Raw genomic sequence first — 24,560 nt, 5'->3', positions numbered from 1 at the left:
CTTCCCACAAAGCCCTTAGCAGGGTTCTGGAGGCACATTACATCCACATTTCACACAGAAGTACAAAGAACAAGAATCTATCATCAGGCATGCTAAAGTAAGTAAGATAGCATAGAAAGTACAGTTCCATGTCAAAAAAAAAAGGAAGTAAAGGATCTAGAGAATGGATCAACAAAGGAACATTAATAGCACTAATGTGTTTATACACTGGGTTAAAGCATGAGTGATACCGTGCTCATTCTGTCCCTAAATCTGTTCATACCCCAACTTGGGCAGATATAAGTATGTATAATACCGTCCGATTTTGCAAAAAACCACCTTTCTCATTTGAGCAGTTTCTTCATTTAATAAGGTTATGTATCTTTAGTCTGAGTCTGAGCAACGTGGGAAGCTAAAGCTGAGATCTATGTTTCCACATCAACCACCACAGCCTGTGGGGAAAGGATCTAATGAATTGACCTTTACACCATCCCAATTATTAGGTGTGTTCAGTAAAAGATGCAAAACTAGGACCAGGATATAAAAACATCCCCATGTACGTTGTCCTGGCCAATGATATAGTAGGTGAGGCCATCCATAGGGCCCACTTATCCATAGTGCATCCCACAAATAGAGAGAAAGTTCTATGAATAACTTTGGGTGATGATGGGGAGAGGATATGTATTGAATCGACTTTGTTCTCACACAGAGCATCAGGCATAAAGCCTGCTGCCTTATTATGGTAACCATATGGATGATACAATGGAAAGCCATCTTTTTAACTATAACCTGAGTTGTTACCTTCCATGAAAGCCCAATCCTTAAATAAGCAGACCCTGGAACTTGAGGAATATTCAGTGTCTCTCAAAGGAAAACTCTTTTGTCTAGTGTAATACTTGATGATCATTTTGGTGACTGAATGTTTTCTGTTCACTCTTTTTCAGCCAAGTCATTCATTCCACCTCATTTGCAGGTTGGACGACCTAGGGACATCCTGTGCTACAGTCACTGGGAATTCTGAGCAGTTGGTCAGCCTTACCATTGTCTGGAAATTGGAGAGGGCAATGCACAGTCACATTGTGACGATTTTGGTTTGAAAACCTGTTTTCTCCACAGAGGCTGGCCATTAATTATCCATTGCTGTTGCCACAGAGGCAGCCACGTTGTAAGTCTTCTGAACATGGCCTATTAATGCAGATATTAAATGGTCCATGTTCATGAACCATAACCATCCATATCATATGTAGTTCAGTCCTTTGACTTCTGTCCTTGTCCTTCATTGACTCACAGTGTCTCCGTCACCAGATGATAGGTTGCAGCTCTAACTCTGGGGGGTTCCCTTTTGCTAATCAATGTATCAGTCAGTAACAATCAGTATCAGGCTGACTCTAGTATTAGAGACTGGTGATTTAGTATGGGTCTAATGGCATGTCTTCTGGTGTTTCTTCTCTTTCAGTTACATGCAAACTTAAAGAGGCCATTTCAATTGGGGCTGGATTTTAGGGATTCCTGTTTTCTGCTCCAATCTTTCTGTCTCCCCTAGGTCTACTAGCACTTTGCTGCTCACTGAATGGACTGCTCTACTAATGTGGATAATAATGACACCAGGGTCTGTGGGTAACACTGCATCTCACGTTCTGGCAGTGAAGTTCATCTTGTCTAGTCCTGGCTAACGCTACACATAAACAGCACGTTTCAGCCCCAGATCCCACAAATAGGCCTGTCATTTTTTTAAAGAAGTCCAAGTGCATCTGGACATAGAAATATCTCCTGAACTTAGCCGCATATTGCCAATGGCAATAAGCATCCAAGCTACAGTGAGTCAGTCCCAGTGGCACTCGAATAAAGGTGTTGGTGTAAAACAGAGTGGGCAGTTCTCAAAGCCATTTTAGATAATTCTATACTCATTTAATATCATCCCATCTGATCCAGTGTCCCACAAGTGGAGCAGCCATGTGGTGTGCTTTCTTTCATTTTCTGCCAGGAATTGGACCCCCAGCTCCACTAGTACTATCATGGTCTCATGGTGGTATGTAAATATCTCTCTGGAGAAGGGAGCATATTTGAATCAATCCCTTCAGCCATTCCTGGTGGGTCTTTAACTTTGTTATAATTTCATCTAACTCACTTATGAGACACTGGAACCAATGGATTACCTGAGGCGGTCCCATATCTGAGTCTCCAGGTTTCCACCATCACCCTAATCTGGTCTCTAGCCCTACAATGTCCCCTCAGTTTAGCATCATGGCACACCATGACCTGTTTGAGTTTGTGAGTTCTAAGGACTATGACAACATAAACTGGGTATCAACCTGCACCAAATGAGCTTATCTTTCTAGTTTTAACTTGCTGTCCTCTGCAGAACTGAATCTGAATAGCTAATTCCCAGTCTGTGGCAAACTTTAATGCACACAGCAGGGGCCATGTCACTATTGCAGGGGTAACCTTTGTTGTAGTCTTTGTTTTCTTTCACTTTCCCATGGTTTCTTTGGATGCTGCTTCCAACACTTGCAGCAATCCTTTCTGCAGATCTGTGGTGTCTCCATGTTCATGTGGTGATGCCCACCCCTCCAAAAGAGAAGCCACCTCAAGCCACATCCAGTCCATGGCCAGCCAGGAATTTTCCCTGCTGATTCCATGTCCTTTTTCTGAACATGTTTCTCTTTGGAATTCTGCCAACTATGCCAGTTGTCCAACTCTGGGTCCTGCAAAACCCCCAGCATATTGTTCACTGATCCCAAAGGAAGAAATTAGAAGATTCAGCAGGTAGGCTTGAGACAGTTTGTTACTCACACACACTTTGGCAGCAGCAGGCTGAGACAATATGGAGGACCTTGTATGCCCCTGAGAGGAGGGGAATATATACCCAGGATAGATTGCATGCCTACTGTACATATGGACTTCTTCAGATGTTTCAAAACAGATTTAATTTGGAGGTGCCACCCTTCTGAAATTAGGAATATACAGACGCTAGTCACAGAAAGTCCCAGATCCTTTTGATGTGATAGGAAGACTCCAGAAGAGCAAAAACCTGTGAAATTCCTATAATGACTCAGAAGCAAATACTATTCAACCTGTGAAATTCTGTCATTTGGCCTAATGCATTCCTTCCCCTTCTGAAAACTTTCCTTCCTCTCAGAACTTTTCAGAAACGAAACTTTTGAAATAATTTATCCCATCTTCCTTCAAAGCTGGCTTTGAATAAAACCTATTTTCCTCCCAATTTGACTCCAGATATTTTGGGAGCAGTGAGTGCTATGGCCTCATCTCTTCTTCCCCACCTGGGCTCTTGTGCCACACAGTAACAGTTTGGGTGAATCATTTCAGGAGTCAAATCCTGCCCTTGAGCAAGATAGAAGAGCCTGGTAGAGATCTGTGTGCAGGAGAGGGCTCAGGGCTGAGATGCTCTCACAACTAGCCAAACCTGCCCTTGTAAGAACACCTGCCCAGAGACACTTAAATCCTGAGGAATTTGTCATTTTCCTTCCTGCTGCAGTTTCAACTTCCAAAATAACTGCATTGGTGAGGAAAATGTTAACAGAAATGACCTACACCCCCATCCTCCACCCAGATCTTTAAAGCAGAAGTTAAGAGTTTAAAAATATCAAGAGAATTTAGGTTTGAAAAATAAGAATTCGTGTGATTCTAAGAACAACGGGGCTTTGGAAATCACAAACACTTGGGAAAGTCTAACAGGGTCTTCAAGGAGGTTCATGAAATCAGGACTCCCTGTATAACCTGGGAGAAAATGAAAGGGTAAGGGCAAGCTGCTGTTTGTTGATTTTGCTGTTTTTTCCTCAATTTATGATGGGATTGGGATTATGGGATATAATGGTGGGGAGTGACCGAAGGATATATTCATAGACAAGAAGGAATTTATTTGGGAAATTTGCTCACACAAATCTGAAAGTTGGTAAGTACCATGACAGGCCACCTGCAAGCTGGAGACCCTGGGGGTGTTGGTGGCATGGCTCCATTCAAGCACAGAAGCCTCAGAACCAGGGAAGCCAATGGAGTAACTCTAATTCTGAGCCAGACCTGGGGGGCAGCTGGAACAAGACCTGGAGTCAAAGGCCGGACAGCTGGAATTCTGAGGTCCAAGAGCAGAGAGAGTGTTCCAGCTCCAGAAGACAAAAAGGAAATCCTCTCTGCTCTGCCTCTCCCCGTCCCCCATTTCCTATCCAGATTCACAACTAATTAGACATGACCTTTCATGTTCACGGCAGGTCTTTCTTACTCATTTCACCCACTCACATCTCAATCTCTTCTGGGAACACCCTCACAGACACATCCAAAATAATGTTTCTTTTCTTTTTCTTTTTTTCCAGTACTGGGGGTTGAATCCAAAGACACTCTACCACTGAGTCACATCTTCAGCCCTTTTTATATATCTTGTGTTTTGAGACAGAGACTCATTAAGTTTCTGAGGTTGTCCTTGATCTTTCAATCCCCCGCCTCAGCCTCCCAAGTCACTAGGATTAAAGGTTTGATTCACTGCACCAGGCCCAAAAATAATAGTTTACCAGTTCTCCATTTATTTTTTTGGGGGGGGAGGTAGGGGTCTACCATGGATTGAACTCAGGGGCACTTGACCACTCACTGAGCCACATCCCCAGCCCTATTTTTTTTATTGGTTGTTCAAAACATTACAAAGCTCTTGACATATCATCTTTCATACATTTGATTCAAGTAGGTTATGAACTCCCATTTTTACCCCATATACAGATTGCAGAATCACATTGGTTACACATCCACATTTTTACATACTGCCATACTAGTGACTGTTGTATTCTGCTGCCTTTCCTATCCTCTACTATCACCCCTCCCCTCCCCTCCCCTCCATCTTCTCTCTCTACCCCATCTGCTATAATTCATTTCTCTCTCTTGTTTTTTTTATTTTTTCCCTTCCCCTCACTTCCTCTTATATGTAATTTTATATAACAATGAGGGTCTCCTTCCATTTCCATGCAATTTCCCTTCTCTCTCCCTTTCCCTCCCACCTCTCATCCCTGTTTAATGGTAATCTTCTTCTCATGCTCTTCCTCCCTGCTCTGTTCTTAGTTGCCCTCCTTATATCAAAGAAGACATTTGGCATTTGTTTTTTAGGGATTGGCTAGCTTCACTTAGCATAATCTGCTCTAATGCCATCTATTTCCCTGCAAATGCCATGATTTTGTCATTTTTTAGTGCTGAGTAATACTCCATTGTGTATAAATGCCACATTTTTTTTTATCCATTCTTCTATTGAAGAGCATCTAGGTTGGTTCCACAGTCTAGCTATTGTGAATTGTGCTGCTATGAACATCAATATAGCTGTATCCCATGGATTGAACTCAGGGGCACTTGACCACTGAGCCACATCCCCAGTCCTATTTTGTATTTTATTTAAAGACATGGTCTCTCTGAGTTACTTAGTGCCTTTCCATTGCTGAGGCTGGCTTTGAATTTGTGATCCTCCTGCCTCAACCTCCCAAGCCACTGGGATTACAGGTGTGTGCCACTACACTAGCCTCTCTAGTTATTCTTTAACCCAGTCAAGTTGATACCTACAATCAATGATGACAAGCACTTTTTTTTTTTTTTTTTGAGACATGGCCCTAGGCCAAGCGATCCTCATGTGTAAGCCTTCCAAGGGCTGGGACTATAGGTCTGTGCCGCCCAGCTACAAGTACATATTCTGATTCTTTGATCTGGGATGGAGACTAAGATTTTGCACTCCTAAAAAGTGCTGAGGTGATGTTAATGCATCCCTAGTCATGGAACCATATTGGGTAACAGGTTCTTGTGGGAATTAACCCAGCCTGTGGAAGGCAGATAAGCACACCTGGTACCTGGGTGGTGCTTCCCAAATCTATGTCCAGACAGGATTTCATTAAGCTAAACATTATCCCACCCAGTGAGAGTAACACAATTCAAGTCATGAAGTATACGTATTTCCTCTTAAAAAACAATGCTGAAAAGCTATGGAGCATGTGGGCATCAAGGAGAAGGAAGCTAGAATGAAGTATTACAGGAAAAAGGTGGAGATCAACAACATGCTAGAACATTAATTTTGTTGCTGTTTCTAAAGTAATGGCAATTTGTTCTCAATTTATCTGTTTTTTATGATATGCATAAATAGAAGCTGTGCTGGCCACATTGAAATCAATTACTTTTGCTTCAATTAGTGGTAAGAAAAGTTAGAGTGACAAATAAATACGGAACACTCAGAAAAGAGGGACTTGTTTATGCTATGCCCTCACTCAACTATTTATGGAGCCCCTTGCAACAAGCAAGATACTATGTTGAATTTTGGAGATGCAGGAGCCATGGCTGTCTCACAGGCATTTGTGGGATACTGATGCAAAACAGTTTTCAAAATGAATTAAAACTGTGATCTCTGAGGTAGAGATGTGACTCAGTGATAGAACACTTGCCTAGTATACACAAAGCCCCAGTTTCTATCCCCAGTACAGGGGGAAAAAATACAAGTAAATAAAATAATTGTGATCTCTTAATCTCTTAAGGAGAAAAGGAAGCAAACTTTGAGAACATTTAAACTGAGAGATTTGACTTGATGTGTAGGAAGGCTTCCCTGAGGAAGTGATGTTTGAGGTAAGATCTGTGTTGTAATTAATATTGTGAAGAGACCAAACAGGTAAGAAGGCATTGCAAGTGGAAAGAAGCTGGCCCTCACCTGGTGAGGTCATTCAGGTGTTCAATACACAGCCTTACCTGATTTTAGGTGTGACCCCATGAGTTTTGGTATTATTGGTGCTGATGCCAAGACCTCCTGGGATTTCGCACATCTCCTGCCTGATCTCATCCATGGTAACATACCTACCTGACGTTGTCCACATGTGACTAGCACGTACTGGGTTGCTCAGCCATGCCTTTACTTCCACATTCCTTTAGCCTCATCCTTAAGCCATAATCTATAAGACACACCTGCTTTTAAGTTTTCTTTTTCTTATAAATAATATGTTATATAGAGTGCATTGTGATGATAAAGCAATACTTTAAAACACATTCTTTTATGTTTACAAAGTGAGCTCTACCATTTTTCAGACTCATGATCAGGTTTAGAAAACTCTCCTACATATTGATTGAGTGGGCAGGATTTTGAAGAATGGACCCTCTTAAGGCTCCATGATCCTGGACAGAGACTTTGGTCATTAACACATTTGGTGTTCAAAATCCTGCTGTAGGGTAGGCAGTGATGGCTAAGGCTCAGAGAAATGATCTTGCCCCATGTTAAGGTAATGAGTAATTAATGACAAAGCTAACCCTGAGTACTCATTTTTCTAGGTGTTTATATGTAGTCTCTCATTATCTCAAGAGTTCTTGGCTTTGCTCTCTCAGAAGCTCCTCCTTTGTCTTTTAATCTTCTTTTACAACAAGCTTGTAGAGTCAGGGAGCATTTTCATGTTTAATACAATTACGACCCCCACCCCCAGGACTCAGTCTCTTTAGAGACTTTAGAATAAATAGAGGACTAGAAATGGCTTGGTAGTAGCATGTTTGCCTAGCAAGCACAGGCTCTGGGTTCCATTGCCCAGCAAAAATAAATAAGCAAATACTTACTATAAGTAAGTAATAAATTACTTATTATAGGGGGAAATGGTTAAGGAGAATACATGCGCATTTGAGAACTCTTGGGTCACAGAGAAGCCAGGTAGCTTTCTTCTCTTCATCCTTCTTCATTACAATTTTATAGCCCCATCCAGCTTGAAAAACTTAAATGCAGAAATCTGCCTGGTATGAGTAATCTGACCACAAGGGAGCAGCATGGGACCATAGTTCTGTCTGAAAATGAGCAGGTTGTTATCAGCTCTCTCCCAGGTGAAACATGTGGATCTCAGGTGCTCACAACCTTTTACAAAATTGCAGGTGGGTGGACCTCATCAAGTCAATTGTATTTTCTATTACCGGGAGTGGGGCACAGTCAACACTCTGGTTTAAATTTTCTCAGATGATTTTGGTATAAAAAGAGGTCGGAGGACACTAATGGAAAATACTGAATCTCTGAAACTTGTAAAGGCTTCCTGGAATCACCTAGCCAGACCCATCTGCTCCCATTTCTCTGCCTCAGGAACAGATGCTTGGAGATAGAAATATTAGGTTTGGTGTCACTGAAGACAGTGCCAGGACCCACTTTTCCTTGCTCCACAGCACAGGACCCCCATGAACCAGCAGATCATGATGAAAAGTAGACATTGTTGGGGCCACATGAGGCCTAAAGAGCAGCGGAGGTTAACACTGGATAAACAGGACAGGGCACAGCACACAGGTACAGACTTTGATATCCATACCAAGGAACAGAGGCCTTGATAGAATGTTCTAGATTCCAGCCCACACGAAGTAAAGAAGCATTGAAGGTGTTTAAGTCTGGGAGGGGTACAGGAGTACAGGTACCCACAACCTTAGAGCTCCTGGGGGCTGGGATTGTAGCTCAATAGAACACCTGCCTAGCACATGAGGCTCTGAGTTCAATCCTCAGCACCACAAGAAAAGAAGAAAGGAGGAAGAGGGGAGGAGGAGGAAGAGAAGGAGGAGGAGGAGGAGGAGGAAGAGGAGGAGGAATTGCTCCTGGGAGGGGGATTGACGGAAGGCCCAGAAATGGAGGCAGCATCCAGCAGACTTCCCTAGAACCCTCCTTTTCAGGATCCCCAGAACATAGAAAAGATGCAAATCTTGGAAGGTGTCCTAGAAATATTGGTGGAATAGAATGGAATGTTTGTGTAGAAGAATGTCCTCAGTGGTGGGCTGTGGCTGAGGACAGGTAGTAGAGAAGATGGAATAAATAGAGACTAGTTTGGAGAGTAGCAGGGACTCCACATCTGAGGGTTCTTCTAGGTCTGACAGTCTTTGGGACTGTCAGAACCCTGGGGAGCAACCGTGGTATTCAAAATGAACACCTTCTCCTGGTCTTCTGGTCAGGATATCCTTGGGGAACCCCAGAAAGCCCATCCCAAGAAACCTCCAGAAGCACAACATTCCTACAAGGCTTTAGAGCTTTGATGTGCTGTCTGTGATGGGTCCAGGTCACTTCTGCCCAGCCTCACTGCCTCTCTGTGAGATGCTGGGATCCGAGAGACTGTGTTAACTTGGCGTCCTCTCCACTTACAGGCTTTCCCCCAGCAATCCTATTCTGTATTTTTACCACATGACACTGGTGGTGGGTGCTCTGTCCTTCTTCTGTGACTTCTGGCCACCACACAGATACACACTCTATTTTTTCCAAAGCTGGGTATTTGGGAAGAGGCCTTGTACAACCGGGCCTCCCCAGGAGTGGGTCATATTTTGCTTCTGAACATGTGGTGGGTCAGATTTTATAAGGCAGGGTAGGGAGAAAAGAGAGGATTCAATTAATACTATCCTCTACCAGAAAGGCAATCGAACTTTTCAAACATGGGTGTGTGCTCTTTTATTTTTCACCAGAACCATCTGAAGTAAGGAGGCAACTGATATCAAGAATGAACCCATCCCACTCTCTCTGACCAATCCAACTGAGGAAAGGGAGCCTTTCCCTTAAAAAGAACTCACAGGTGAAGTTGATTTCTCACCTTGGACCAATGGCAGAAGTATAAAAACATGGATCATCAGAACTGTCAGATATGAGGGAGTTATTCCTGTAAAGAGTGAAATTTGTTGTTATTTTTTTTTCAATGCTGGAAATTGAACCCAGGGTCTTGTGTATGCTAGGGAAATGCTTTACCACCGAGTCATGCTCCTAGCCCCAAAGAGCAAATTTTAGTACAGTTATGCAAGTTGAAGCCTTTACTAACACCAACCATCTTCATGCTCTTTGAAAGGTTATAGTCAGCAGGTGCATTCAGAGAATCTAAATATTTTCCTTTAACATGTACCCTCCTGTTAATTAGGGTGATCTGGCAGCTCTTGGAAACTCTGCCTTGTCAAGTTAACATCATTCCTTTCTGTCTCATTAGGGATTATTTGGTGCTCTGGTCTTCCAGATCACACCTGCAGGGCCCAGCACTAACACCTTTGTAGAAATGGGTTCAGGTATCCAATTGAACTAGACTAGTAATTGGGGTTAGTCTCAGTAGTATTCTATTTATCTTGTAGTAGTTACAAGTCTGCTTTTATCTTCTAATTTCCACATGCGAAGGCTGATTTCCACTTAGACAAGGATCTATTAAACTGGGATCAATAGAGTCAAGGTGTATATGTGGCCTCCAAGGATATCAACCCACAGGTGTGTGTGTGTGTGTGTGTGTGTGTGTGTGTGTGTGTGTGTGTGTGTGTATTTGGTTTTTTTGGGAAAGTGATAAAGACTTTTGGCTGAAATTTAAGCAACTATGGAATAATCCTCAGGAAAGTTTGGCTTTTGTTCTTTTTCAGTCACCACTGGGTACAAGGTGAGCTTTGGCCTTCTTTGGTGATTCACATTCAGATTATTCCCCACCTCTATCCATATCTTTTATTTTCACCTTCCACCAAATTGTAGACCTATTTGTAATGAGTCTCTCAATGCATGTTTATATATAACATATATCACACTCATACACACAGATGCATCATAGCCAAGTGGAATTAGTTCTAGAAATGAAAGGTTTGTTCAATATTAAAAAACATCAGTTTAGTATAATTTTATATGATTTTAGTATAACTCAACATATTTTTAAGAAAGAAACCATATAAGCATTGAAGACTAGAAATATAAAACTCAGTAATATAGTACTTGCCTAGCTTGTGCAAGGCCCTGGGTTCAATCCCCTGTGCTGAAAATAATATATATAATATGTATATTATATATACACACACACATATATATATACACACACATATATGTACACACACATATATAATAAGTTAATTATTTGATATATATGTATATACACATATGTATATCAAAAAGCACTTGATGAGATTCAATGACTATTAATAGCAAAAATTTGGAATTTAAGGGAACTTCTTTAGTTTTGTCTTTATGAGGGGTATAGATGAAAAAAACTGTAGCAAGCATCATATCTATGGTGAACACCAAAGGGAATCTTTTTGGTCTCACTAGGTGTATCAGGGGAAGTGTTGGGTGTGCGGGGGATGGAACCCAGGGCCTTGCACATGCTAAGCCCATGCTGTACTACTGAGCTACACCCCCAGCCTCTGGTCTCTCTAGTTTTATTTAATGTTGCTTTAGTCATCTTTTTCACTACTATAACTTAACCAACAAGAACAATTAGAGAGGATGAGAAGTTTATAAGGGAAAGCTATGGACAAGAGCAATGACAGCTAAAATTTACTGAACATTTGCCTTATGCCAGGTTCTCTGAGAAGCACTTTCGTTACACAAATTAATTCACTGAATGTCCCCAGGCTCACGGGTTTCAGAGGTCTAAGTCCACATACAGCTGGCTCCATTACTCTGGGCTCTGGTTTAAGGCAGAACATCATGGCGGAAGAGTATATATATACCCCAAATCCACACCCCCCAATGGCCCACCCGCTCCAGCCACACCCCATCTGCCTTCAGTTACTACTCAGTTAATCCCATCAAATGATTAATTCACTGACCGGGTTAAGGCTTTCATACCCCAATCATTTCTCCTCTAAACCTCTTTGCATTGTCTCACACATGAACTTTTGGGGACACTTCCCATCCAAACCATAACAAACGTTCTAGAGGTCTCAGCCAGTGCAAAATGATACAGATAGGAAAGAAAGAAAACAAAAATTATCTGCTAATAACATGATTGGATAAATCACAAAACACAACATCCAATTATTAGGGAAGATATAAAAAGTTCATAGTTTCATCTGTTTTGTTGTTGTTCTCTAACCTGGCCTATGTGAACACCATTCACTTTGTAGAGTTTAGATAATTTAATTCAAATGATAAAACCGTGAGGAGAAAATAATCTGATATTAAAAATTAGAGAGGCAATATAGAGACCCAGAATGACAATATTTGAACATAGCCTTCATGATATATTATCTGTATGAATTTGGGCAAGTTGCTTAATTGCCCTGAACTTCAGTGTTCTTATCTTAAAATGATATAAATTAAAATGAAGCCAGGTGCTTTGGTGCACACCTGTAGTCCCACCACTTGGGCGGCTAAGGCAAAGGATCACTTGAGCCCAGAAATACAAGGCAACACAGCAAGACCCTATTTCTAATAAAATAAAATTTAAATCTCCCAGAGGACTCCTTAAAACAGAATGCTGGGCCAGGAGTGTAGCTCAGTTATATAATGCTTGCCTATCATATTTGAGGCCTGGCTTTAATTCCCAGTACCACAAAAACAAACAACCAAAAACAGATTGCTGTGCCCTGCCCCAGGGACCCTGATTCAGTCCATGGGGAAGGAGGCAGAGAATTTGCATTCTAACACGTCCCGTTGAGGCTGATGTGCTTTTAGAACTCTGGGAACACTCAGTGAATTAATTTGTGTAACTAAAGTGCTTCTCAGAGGACCTTCACAAGGCAAGTGTTCAGTAAATGTTAGCTGTCATTGTCCTTGTCCATAGCTTTCCTCATGGATGGTGGTTGTCCCTTTAGTCATCTTCACCATCATCATCATACGTAATGCAATAGCTCAGTAACTCGAGACATTTCCCAAACCCTCATGGTTAAAATAATGACATTAATACAAATGGAGATTCTTGTAGCATTCCTGAGCAATTCCCATGGAAAGAACTGAACCCAGTATCCATGGCAGGTCTGCCTGTGGGCAGTCCAGCCTGGCTTATCCCTATAGTTGTGGAAATAAATGAAGATCAATCAAATGAGAACAGCAAAGTTCATTTATTCTGAACTTGCTACAGTAAGGGAGCTGGCTGTTGTCACTTGCTTGGGCAGAGATTCAAAGGCAGGCAGAGAAGTGAGGAAGCTTTATAGTAAATAAAAGGGACAGCTTCAGTAGCCCTGATTGGAGACTGTTGGTTTGGGGAAACAGCAGAAGGGCTGACTAGAAGTGGGGCAGCCAGTGTGGTTGGCTAGGGATAACTATCTTGTTTTCTCTGGGTTTTCCTATTTAGGAGGTGGAGATAAACACTAGAGAAGCTCCTAGTTTTTAAATCAAATCTTAGCCATTTGAGGATGATTGTTACAGGAGTTGTTTAGGTTGCCTGGTTGTCCCTAGAGACAGTGATCTGGCTTCCTACAATCCTGACTTACAGCAGCCTGGCTTCCTGGCTGACTTAGTACAGGTAAGGTGTTGGTTTACTGGGCAAGTTGCATAAGTTATTGATCAAGGTACAGTCGTCATGTGGTCTGGCCTTTGTCCACATGTTCATTCAATCTCCCAGAGTGCAGAGACAGTCTAAGGGAGAGGAAGTCCTGCTGCACTGACCATTGCTCCATCCACTTGGTACACATGGCCCTTGTTACAACTCAGACAGACTCACTTCCATATCATCTAGTGGGAGCCAAGGAAAGGACCTGTTCTTGGCACATGAGCAGGTCCAGACTCAGGTTACCAAAACCACGGAACAGATCCTATAATTTACTGAATTACAAGCTAATGCCATGTGACAAGCATCTTATCGACCATGGACAATCCTTCCATGAGCAAAGGAAATTTCATTGTAGTTTTTTTTTTTTTTTTAATATGCATATACCACAGTCTGGCTGGGCAAAATAACCAGGGGGTGACAAGCAACTTGTGAAGGTTGAAACAGCAGGAGCCGCTTTATTACGGGACAGCAAAGGTATATATACTTAACTAATTACACACAGCTTAACTTAATTAACATCATCTAGATACAGCAGTCAGTCATTAAGGAATCCTCATCATCTTAATGACTCGCTGGCGTTACTTCACAAACCACTCCTCCTGGCAAAGTGCCAGGCGCCATCTTGACTTGGTTGTGGTCCTCAACATGCATACCCATGTTTATAGCAGCACGATTCAACAACCAAACTATAGAATCAGCCTAGGTGTATACACAATGAAGCTCTATTCAGCCATTAAAAAAAAAAATCATGTCATTTGCAGGAGAAGGGATGAAACTCGAGAACATTATGAGAATAAGCCAAACTCAGAAGGTCCAGGGTCTTATGTTTTATCTCACATGTAGATTCTAAAGAGGAAAAAAGAAAAGAAGGTGGGAAGAGAAATCTCATGAAAACTGAAATAAGATCAGTAGAGTAGCAGAAAGGGGCCATGGGTCAGGAGAAGAGGAGGGAATGGAGAAATAGTGGGGAATGATATTGGCCAAATTACATTGTTATATTGTGGGCATGTACAATTAAGTAAGAGTCTTACCATTATGTACATCTATGATGTACCAATAAAAATGTATCTGTATGGGGAAAAAAGAAGAAAAAAATGGCTGGGACATGGCCAGGCAGCTCTCCCCATAGGCAGGTGTGACAGTCTTGCTTGCATGGCACTGGCTTCCCTGAGAGCAAGCATTCCAGGAGACCCAGGTGGAAGGGACAGGCCTTCCTTGGATCCACCTTGAAAGTTACACAATGAGAGAGGGCCTCGGACAAGAGAAGATACAGAATCCAGACAGAGGATTTAGCTTTAGACTGCAAGAGAAAAAGCTCTTGTTATATCAGAAAAGGATGGGGATGGGTGGAGCAAATGTGAATGAAGAGTGGCATGTGGAGCCCAGAGGTTGGAGGAAGTTGAAGGAACTCCTGTGTTTATGTCCCTGTGTCTATTTTTGTTTTTGTTGTTCTGTTAAGTTTTACACAACAGTAGAGTATATTTTGACATATTTATACAAACATGGGGTACATCTTATTCTAATTAGGATCCCAGTCCTGTGGTTGTACCTGATGTGGAGATTCATTGTGTCATATTCATACATGTACATAGGAAAGTTATGTCAGATTCATACCACTGTCTTTCCTATCCCTTTTTCCACTCCCTTTCCTTCATTCCCCTTTGTCCAATCCAATGAACTTCCATTCTTCCATACCCTCTCCTTATTGTGTGTTAGCATCCACATATCAGACAGAACCTTCAATTTTTGTTTTCTTGTGTGCATGATTATCTCCAGATCTATACATTTACTGGCAAGTGCCCTAAGTTTTTTCTTCTTTAAGGCTGAGGAATACTCCATTGTGTAGATATAACACATTTTCTTTATTCATTCATCTGTTGAAGGGCACCTAAGTTGGTTTCTTAGAACATATACACGATGGACTATTACTCAGCCTTAAAGAAGAATAGAATTATGACATTTGCCAGTAAATGGGTGGAACAGGAGGACATCACGCTAAGTGAAATAAACCAGACCCAAAAACCAAAGGTTGAAGTTTCTTTCTGATACATGGATATGTGGATGCTAACACACAATGAGGTGGGGAAGTTGGAAGAATAGAAGTTCATTGGATTACACAAAGGGAAATGAAGGAAAGGAAGTGGGGACAGGAATAGGAAAGACAGTAGAATGGATTGAACATAACTTTCCTACGTTAAAAATTTAAAATTTTTTCCCAGAGCCCTGAGGAAGGAAGAATATAAACCAGCCTCAGGGATTATATTCATTTCCCTCAAAAACCACAGAAGAATATTTTTCCCAGTAACCATTTTCCCTCAAGCTATTTAGCAGTGAATTACTGAAGAACACAAATTGAGATTAGTCTCAACCCAATGAGATCATTTTCATGAAAAAAAAAATTTTAAGGAGTTGCACATATTCAAGTTACTTCTATTATTGTTAGCTAGGACCAATAGAAGGGTCTGTAAAATGATCTCCTAGCACCTCTCCCCACCCTGTGATTTAAGTTGTGTCCCCTCAGTGCCAACATTATGGTCAATGCAATGGGGAAAAGAAATCTGTCAAGCCAGTGATTTCATACTGTCTAGCCCAAACAATAGGCAGATCATTTTTCACCCAGCTATTTTGGCAAAACCAAAACATAGTCTCAGTTCTTTGTTTTGACTAAGTAAATAGCTCTATCCTCTTTTCCACATTTAAATCTTCATGAATCCCACCTACTACCCTAAACTTTTCATGGAGCTGTTCTTAGTTCTTAGCTCAGACCTCAGCTTACTGTGCTAACAGGTTTTCCTCTTTCATTTTCTCTTTCAAATTGATCCCCAAACTCATGTTTCCTGATCTACTGACAATAACCATAAGTGGACATGCAGTATTGGACAATCCCCAGTTTTTTGCTTTTGTTTGGTTTTGATTTGAGACAGGCTCTCCCTGTGTTGCCCATGTGGGGCTTGAACTCGAGCCATGCTTCTACCTCAGCACTCTTGAGTGTTGAAACTACAGACACACACCACCAGGCCTGGCCCAATTTTTTAAAAATTTATTTCTTTATTTTATTTTATTTTTTTTTTGATGGGAAAGTTGGTACTAGGGATGAATCTAGGACTTCAATCATGCTAGACAAGTGCCCCACCATTGAGCTAAGTCCCAGTTGTTGAACATCCCTAGTTTATAAAATTTCCTGGATAATAAACTTGTTTTTAGAATGGGTTTTGCAAGGGCTCTAGTATATAATCATAAAAAGAACAAATGCAATAACAACTACTAACATTCATTGAAAGCCGGCAATGTTTCAAGAACTCCTGCAAAACTTCTGAAGGATGCAAGAATACATTACTCTGATAATTGATTTATATGAAAGTATTATACCACATTAAGAATTAGGAAGGCCAGTGGGCTGAGATGTGGCTCAGTGCTAGAGTGCTTGCCTAGTGTGTGCAAGATCCTAGTACTGAAAAAAAATCAATCCCAGTACTGAAAAAAAAAAAAGGAATTTATGCAGGCCAGAAAGAGTGGTGCATGCCTATAATCCAAGCTATTCTGGAGGCTGAGGCAGGAGGATCACAAGTTTAAGGCCAGACAGGCAACTTAGTGAGATGCTATCTCAAAATTTAAAAGAAAAAAATTCTTTGGATGATGCTCACTGGTAAAATAACCCTGGGTTCAACCCTAAAACTAAAAATGGAGGAGGAAGCAGGGGAAGGAGGATAAGAAGAAGAAGGAGGGAAGGAAGAAGAGGAGGAGGAGAAAATATCATCATCATCATCATCATCATCATCATCAACAGGGTCAGGGATAGGATGGAGCACTTGCCAAGCATTCATGAAGCCCCAGGAACCACCAATCTTAGTTTCAGGTTAAGGCCTCAGATCTGGAGCCATACATCCCAATCCCTTGGGCCTCTCTTGGAGACTTCATTTTTTATTTTTTTATTTTTGTTCTCAGCCATCTATTTATTTTTATTTACAGTTTGTGTTCACTGCAAATCAATTCCATAACATGAGAAGTTACTATGAATCAAAGCATAAATACACAATATACAATCCAAATAGATGTACAGCATTCAGGTATGAAGCAAAGAGACGTGTACATTCACACACACAGTAGCTTTGGATCTGTTTAATATGGTGGTTTCCATGTAGGTTTCGAAAGATGAGAAAAAATGATGTGGGTCATCAAGACTACTGTGCCATATTAGATACCAGAACATGTAAGCATCAGTGTGACCATGCCAACAAAAGATTTCAGGGAGTGTTTATTTTTTTAAAGTTTTCTGTGTATTAAAGTAGTTGTAAAAGATTTATAGGATCAAGACTGCTTTTAGGCTTAGGATCAGGTTCTAACTCCCTAAAACTATTGACTGATAAGAGAAAGTGTTCCAAATGTGGCTATTCAGATCCATAGTTTTTAAAAAAGCATTTACAGAAAAAGGATAAAAGTTTTTGTGAATTTAATATGCCAGCTAGCTTCCAATCTTTACTTCCCAAATGCTTGATTTATAAATTTGGCTTCTTCACATAGTTGCCTTTTTAATTTCAAGATTTGGCATTTTATCTTCAAAGCTCACTATTTTCTTTCTTTCTTTTTTAATACTTTTATTTTATTCATTTATTTTTATGCAGTGCTGAGGATTGAACCCAGAGCCTCGCACATGCCAGATGAGCGCTCTACCGCTGAGCCACAACCCCAGCCCCATCCGAAGCTCAATCCTGTTTCAATTGTGAAAAGTATTCAATAAATGCAGAAATAAAAAGCAGCATTTTGAAATTAGTTAAGGTCAATTCAATTCTACTCTTTGGAATCAGCTTTGATAAAGGAATCTGTCACCCTTGTTGAATGGAAACAGGACATGGGAGATGCCTATCATTTGATTTTGAGAGGATAAGCAAGATTTACTCATGATGCCTGGATCTGGGGTGGATTCCAATCTATCATTGCCCTGGCCCATGTCAATTACCACATAAAAGTTCAAAAAAAGCTGGGGTTTTGGATCAGCGGTAGAGCACTCGTCTGGCATGTGTGAGGCCCTGGGTTAGATCCTCAGCACCACATAAAAATAAATATATAAATAAAATAAAGGTATTGTGTCAAACTACACCTAAAAAAGAAATATTTTTTTTTTAAAAAGTTCAAACATAACCTCAAATCCAAAAACCACAGAGGAAAAAGTTCAGTTTCCAAGGGAATCAAAATTGCTTAACAATGTGAAACATTATCTAGAATATATCAGCATTAAACTACTGATGAAACAATACATTGAGGATTTACAGTAACACCCAGAAGTTCCTTCCAATGTACATATAAATAGAATCATGGAAGCTTTTTATATTACCTGTTTTATGGCCTTATAGATTTCATGAACCAACTGAAATCTCCATTTCACATTCCATCCTTTATCTCTAGATAAGATCTATTCTTGTTTTCAAGGTAGATTTTTAAATGTCCGTATTTCTTATGTCTCATTTGAGGAAATCGTGTCTCAATTTTGGATGTTATCTCTTTTTATCTTGTATGTGAAACTCCAGCAGATTTAATAATATTGGTATTCATCACCTGTGAAACCCTCCACATGTCCTTCAAATCAATCAATTTGGAAGTCCCAATGTTTCCTGGGCCAATAAAATCACATGTGGAATTGGTAGATCTGATGCAGACCTGATTCTTCCTTGACACACTGGATTTCTAGTCGCCATTCAGATTGGGTTTAGAAGATGGGGAAGTAGAGACGTTTCTTGGCCTCAGCCTCTAACAGTAGAGATGTAGAAGAGAGAGCGAGGAGATCACAAGGAGGCTAGCTGTTGACGGCAGGACACTGCCACCTGTGTTGGGTGTAGCATTAGTTGAACTGGGAACAGCAAATGCACTCTGTGAGGAGTTACTTGAAAGTGTCACAACAGCTGTTTGGTTTGAATAAATCTGCATGGGTAGGAGCAGTGCCAGAAGTAGCAGCCCCAGCCCCTGCCCCAGCCTGGCCACCATCGCTCTGCCCGTGTCTGCTCCTTCGATGTGCCATGTGTCTTGCTGGATGCTAGATGCGAGGAGATAGGATGGCTCCCGGAGGGTGCAGACAGGGTCGGTCCTCCATTTTAACATGTGTGAAATGGGGGTAATATCCAGCTTACAGAGACGTAGTGAGAGTAGAAGGAGATGTTGCCTGTGTGACGAGATTTTCGAATACATCAAAATTTAACTGCATATTGGAGAAATCCCGTTGGTTTTGAGTCATTTTCAGGTATTCAAACATAATTCTCATCTATTCCAGACAATTTAAAACCACAGTCTCATGGGTCCCTATCATGCTCATTTCCCCCTTTGGCTTGTGCCAATGGAATGGGGATAGTGTAGCGGGTCATTTCTTGGGCCGCTGCCTTTCCTTTCTCATCCCCCGCTTTGGAGCAGAGGCACTCTCTCTTACCTGGCTGGTGCTGCTGCTCTCTCAACTGATGCTTTTCCAGATCTGCTGTCTGTCACACTCTCTGAAAAGCAGCATACTTCCTGGTGACATTGGAGCCTCCCTCTTCGTAGTTCTCTGATAATGGAGACAGGTTCCGGCTTGACTTCTTCTGATCCCTTCCTGCAGTCCACTCCTCAGCTTCTTGCTTTGGGAGTGGGGCATCTGCAAGGTTGTTCAAATCCAGGCAGCTTCAAGGATGTGCAATCGAGCAATGGAAGCTCATTTACCTTTGCTGGTCAAGCTCCCTCCCTCCCTCTCTCTCCTCCCCTTGATCAGAGGACAGATGGCCACCCTGATGCATAAACAGATGTATAACAGGAGAAAGTAGGTATTCATCATACGAGCTCCTCCCACTGCAATGAAATAATCTGTTGGATTGCCCTCTTGGTTGCAGGAAGAGACACACATTCAAAGGAAAGGAGAGATTAATGACTCACCATGGAGACACAATTCTCTATAATTCCTTCCTTGAATGAGGACCTGGATCTTCTTGTCTCCTGTTTATACAGGCCTTGAGGTGGCAGAGCCAGCTTGCATGCTTCTTGATGAGTCTAAAGAGCAAATCTAGCAGTTCTTTGGGGGCAACTTTCTTTATAATAGGGGAGTATTTCTTGTCTCTTTGACTCCTTAGGTGCTAGTAGCCATTTCTCAACTCAAATGTAAGAAGCACAGCACATTACATGTTGGCCATCATCATTGTCACCTTGGATGTGAAAACTGGGCTTGGAAAACTCCTATCCCTTCCCACAGGGGCCACAGTTATCAAGTGGCAGGTTTGATTTGAACTCTGGCCTGTCTCCAAAGCACATCCCCTTCATCAGCTTGCTCCCCCTAACTACTGCTGGAGCCTGTCTGGTAGTCTAAAGACCTAGCTTAGTTCACAGGCTGGTATCATGCTACAGTAAAGATTTATTAGGTGGCAAGGTCTATGTTTTATCATCCAACATGAATTTTTATTATTCCATTTAGTTAAAACTTTCATAAAGTATTTATCTGAAAGTGGGACTAGTCTTACTCTTGTAGTGATCTGTTAGGGCGATTTTGTACCTGTGGTTCTTGTGAGAAGAATGAGGATTTGTGTGGTCTTTTGGACCTGAAATGTATTTAAAACAAGAGTTTGGAATCACTGATCTGGAACATCAATTTCTGCTGTTGCTGGTCAGTAGGATTGAATGTTTGGTTGTCCATCTTTTTTCCAAGGAAAATCACAAGGCAGCACACACTTCATCAGAGGGACCCAGTTCGTTTTGAAAGCCACCTCTCTTGAACTTTATAGTAGGTTTCCAGTCACTCATATCATCAGCGTTCAGATGAAGTGGAAACCAAAGTCTGAGCAGAATCTACACCAGCCAGTTTCACATGGTTACATCCAGAGGCATAAAAATAATATTCCCCTTCACTCGGCTGAGTGAATATTCTCTTAAGTCAAGTTGCAAAATCATTCTATAATGTTTTATAATGGGCAAGTTTATAATACCAGAATAAAACTAATATAAAATTGCAGCCAGCCAGTCAGAAATGAAAAACCTCCAAAAGAAAATAGGGTCAGTATCCTATTTTTGGGGAAAAAAATGATATTCCTCATGCTAGTAGAGTCTGAGTGAGGAAGTCAGAACTGGGGACTCAATTTCCCATCATTAGATAGTAACCTAGAGGGGAAAAAAACACCAGCTCGGAATCACACTCACCAAAAACACGTCTGAATTAAGGAAATCTTTGTTTAAAGATACACTGCTTGCCCTCTCTCATGTGATCTAGGTGATGTTTCCCAAGCCCCATCTCACCCCTCCTGCCTTAGTGCCCTTTCCTGAGTCACCTGACAGCAACTCCAAACTTCCTCAGTCCCATTCTCAGCAGAGGCCTGTGACAGAGAGAGGAGGACAGTGGCAGGGGCAGAGATCTGAGGAGATGCACAGGGAAGAGGAAGCAAGAAGGGAAACTGACATTGGAGGGCTCTGACACAGGGCATGCAGCCAGAGAAGGACAGCAGACTTTCCAGGCAGCTGGTGCTCACTCCACTTCTCCTGGTTGGTGGAGGAGGAGAACCAGCAAGGTCATAAGATGTTTTTCCTAGAATATTTAGGAGACGGTTATTTGGAAATACATTTATGTTCATGATAGATGTTCTACCTGACTTTTAAATTAAGAGATTCTGTTTGCTCTGTTTATATTCCAATAACAATGTGGATTTCCATAATGTTGGTACAATATCGAACATCCTTCTGACAATGAGCAGTTCTTAGCTGTCTTCCTCACATTGGAGTCATTTGAAAATTACAATGAATTAGTTAATATCCACAAATGACTTTAGATTGGGTTGAAGTTGAGTCTGAAATTACCTTCATATTTTATCACGAAGATGCGTTATGTATGCGTTATAGGCAAGTAATCCATATCCCCTGGCAGCCTGAAGTGCTGATGAGGTGCTGTTTCTTCTCTTTAATGTTTTATTTTGTGCCAGGGATGGAACCCAGGGGTTTTCAACCAATGAGCCAAATCCCCAGCCCATTTTTTAATTTTGAGACTGGGTCTCCCCAGCTTATGACCTTGCTAAATTGCTGAGGACCTTGCTAAGTTGCTGAGGCTGGCTTTGAATTTGTGATCCTCCTGCCTCAGCCTCCCAAGCCACTGGGATTAGAGGCATGTGCCACTGTGCCCAGCTTCTTTCTTCCTGTTTTGAAATGGAGTCTTGCTGTATTGTCCAGGCTGGCCTCAAACTCCCATCCTCTTGCCTCAGCCTCCTGAGGAATAGCCGAGATTACAGGCACATGCCCCATTTTAAAAAATTATTCCTTGTTCTCTTTTCTTTTCTCTTTTCCAATCTGGGAATGGAACCCAGGGCCTCATGCATGCTAGGCAAACACTTTATTGAGCCAACCTCACCCACCCATCCACTCATCCCTGGCTCCATTTTGCTATTTTCACTCTCCCTCCTCCTCCTCCTCCTCCTCCTCCTCCTCCTCCTCCTCCTCTTCTTCTTCTTCTCCTTCTTCTCTCTCTCTTTTACTATTTTAACACATCTTTAATATGTATAGTTCAATGAAATTAAGTTCATTTATAAGTGGATATGGTTATATACCAACAAAATTATGTTTCTATACACTGCGCTGTATTCCCAGCCCTGGTTTACTACCAGTTCTTAAGGTATGCATGTGATCCTTTTTATATGGTTCACCGCCATTCCATTTTGTTACAGAAAACATTATCTTAATGTCTAATATCTATTTATTTAACAAACCAAGTTGACATTAAGGAACTTGACCTTCTAGTTTGACACTAAAATGCTCAGGGTTTTCAATGAATGTTATAGTCTTTTGGGAACTTAAGATTTTTTTCCTTTTTTATTAATATTTTATTTGTTTTAATTAGACATGACACTAAAATGCATTTAAGCATTTTGATATATTATACATAGATGAGATATAATTTTTCATTGTTCTGAGTATATATGTAGAATGAAACAGACATTTTGCTATTTTCAACACAAAACTCTGCATTGCTATCTCCTTACATTTACAATCCTACAGTCTCTGGACATCTCTGTAACAAGGGAACCATACTTCCCAGGAATGACAGCGTCATAATATTTGTGGACCAGAAGCTACTATAATGGCTGCTACTTCAAAACTCATTTCCAAGGGGCCTAAACTTCTCCATTTTTCAGACAAAACACAAAGGCCCAACATCAGTCTCCCATACTCCAGAACAGAAGAGGAAAGAAGGAACTTCAGAATAAGGAACTTAAAGCCAAATGAATGAGAAGAATATCAATTTACCAGAATAATTAAAAATTATGACAATAAATTTGTGGCAATCCAAAGAAAATGCAAAAAAAAAATTCTCAGCACATTTGAAAACTTTTGATAAGTTATGAAAGAACTTATCTTCATATATTATGAATATACTCAGTAATTTAGGGATGTATAAAAATTACATTTGTTGTGTTACATCAACACAATGGAATATTACTCAGCAATAAAATATTTTTATACCATCAAGTCATGAAAAGATTTGAAGAAAACTTTAGTTCATATTACTAAGTGAAAGAAACCAGACTGTTTGATGACAAACTGTCTGGTTCGAACTATATTATAGTGGCACCCCCTCCTCCACAGAAAATCTTAACTAAGCTTCTCCAGAAATCTTCACCATAATTGATTTTAGGACTATCAGCAAAAGAGTCTCTACAAAAGAGTTCAATATAGGTAAACTTTCTATTTTCCTGTTGCTCTATTTTACTTGGCCACTGGTCTGGAAGAAATTAGCACTCCAGGTGCCCCTTTAGTAGTTTTTCACAAACATTTATCAAGTATAGTAATTTGTAGAAGTGTGTTTGCAAACGCAAAATGTGATAATAAAAATACAAATCCTTTAACAAGACCTTTGGCCTCAAGCTGGAGCTTCACAGAGGTGTCTACATTTCTAAGATAAGAGGTTACTAATTGGGAAGTTACTAATTGGGCTCCCTGGTAACAGCTGGCAGAGGGAGGAGAGAAAGGGGAGAAGAAGCTCTCCCCTTTTCAGAAGCTGTCCTTGAAGGGTTAACTTGCCCAGAACAGTGAAAGAAAAAGCTGCTTTTATTTGAACTTCTACAGGCTGTGAGCTTCTGAGCAGTCTCCCCTTACATGCTGGGTATAAAGTTCTGAGACTACCTGAACTCAGGGTTCAGGGGATTTATTGACTACAGTAAAAGCTGTGCCCTCTGAATGTGGCTACAGCCAAATAAAACTGTTTCCTGCCTCATCTGTCCCCTACAACAATGTGACACTCTAGAAATGGCAAAACCATGGAGACAATAAAAAGATCAGCAGTTGCCAGAGGTAGTAAGGAGAAAGGGATCAATAGGGGGAACATTGGGAATTTTTAGGGCAGTAGAACTATTCTATATGATGCTATAATGGTAGATATGTGTCATACATTTATCTAAAGCCATAGAATATATACCA

The 24,560-nt window shown here is 41.0% G+C and overlaps 1 pseudogene; it reads right to left on the bottom strand.

Moving 5' to 3' along the window:
- Positions 1–18,905: 18,905 nt before the first annotated feature.
- On the bottom strand, positions 18,906–19,253 carry LOC113189921 (signal transducer CD24 pseudogene; annotated as a pseudogene).
- Between the last annotated feature and the right edge of the window lie 5,307 nt (positions 19,254–24,560).

Source organism: Urocitellus parryii, chromosome 8, assembly GCF_045843805.1.
Source record: "Urocitellus parryii isolate mUroPar1 chromosome 8, mUroPar1.hap1, whole genome shotgun sequence".
NCBI lineage: Eukaryota > Metazoa > Chordata > Mammalia > Rodentia > Sciuridae > Urocitellus > Urocitellus parryii.
Note: the sequence above shows the minus strand (reverse complement) of the source record. Positions and strands in the feature narration are given on the sequence as shown.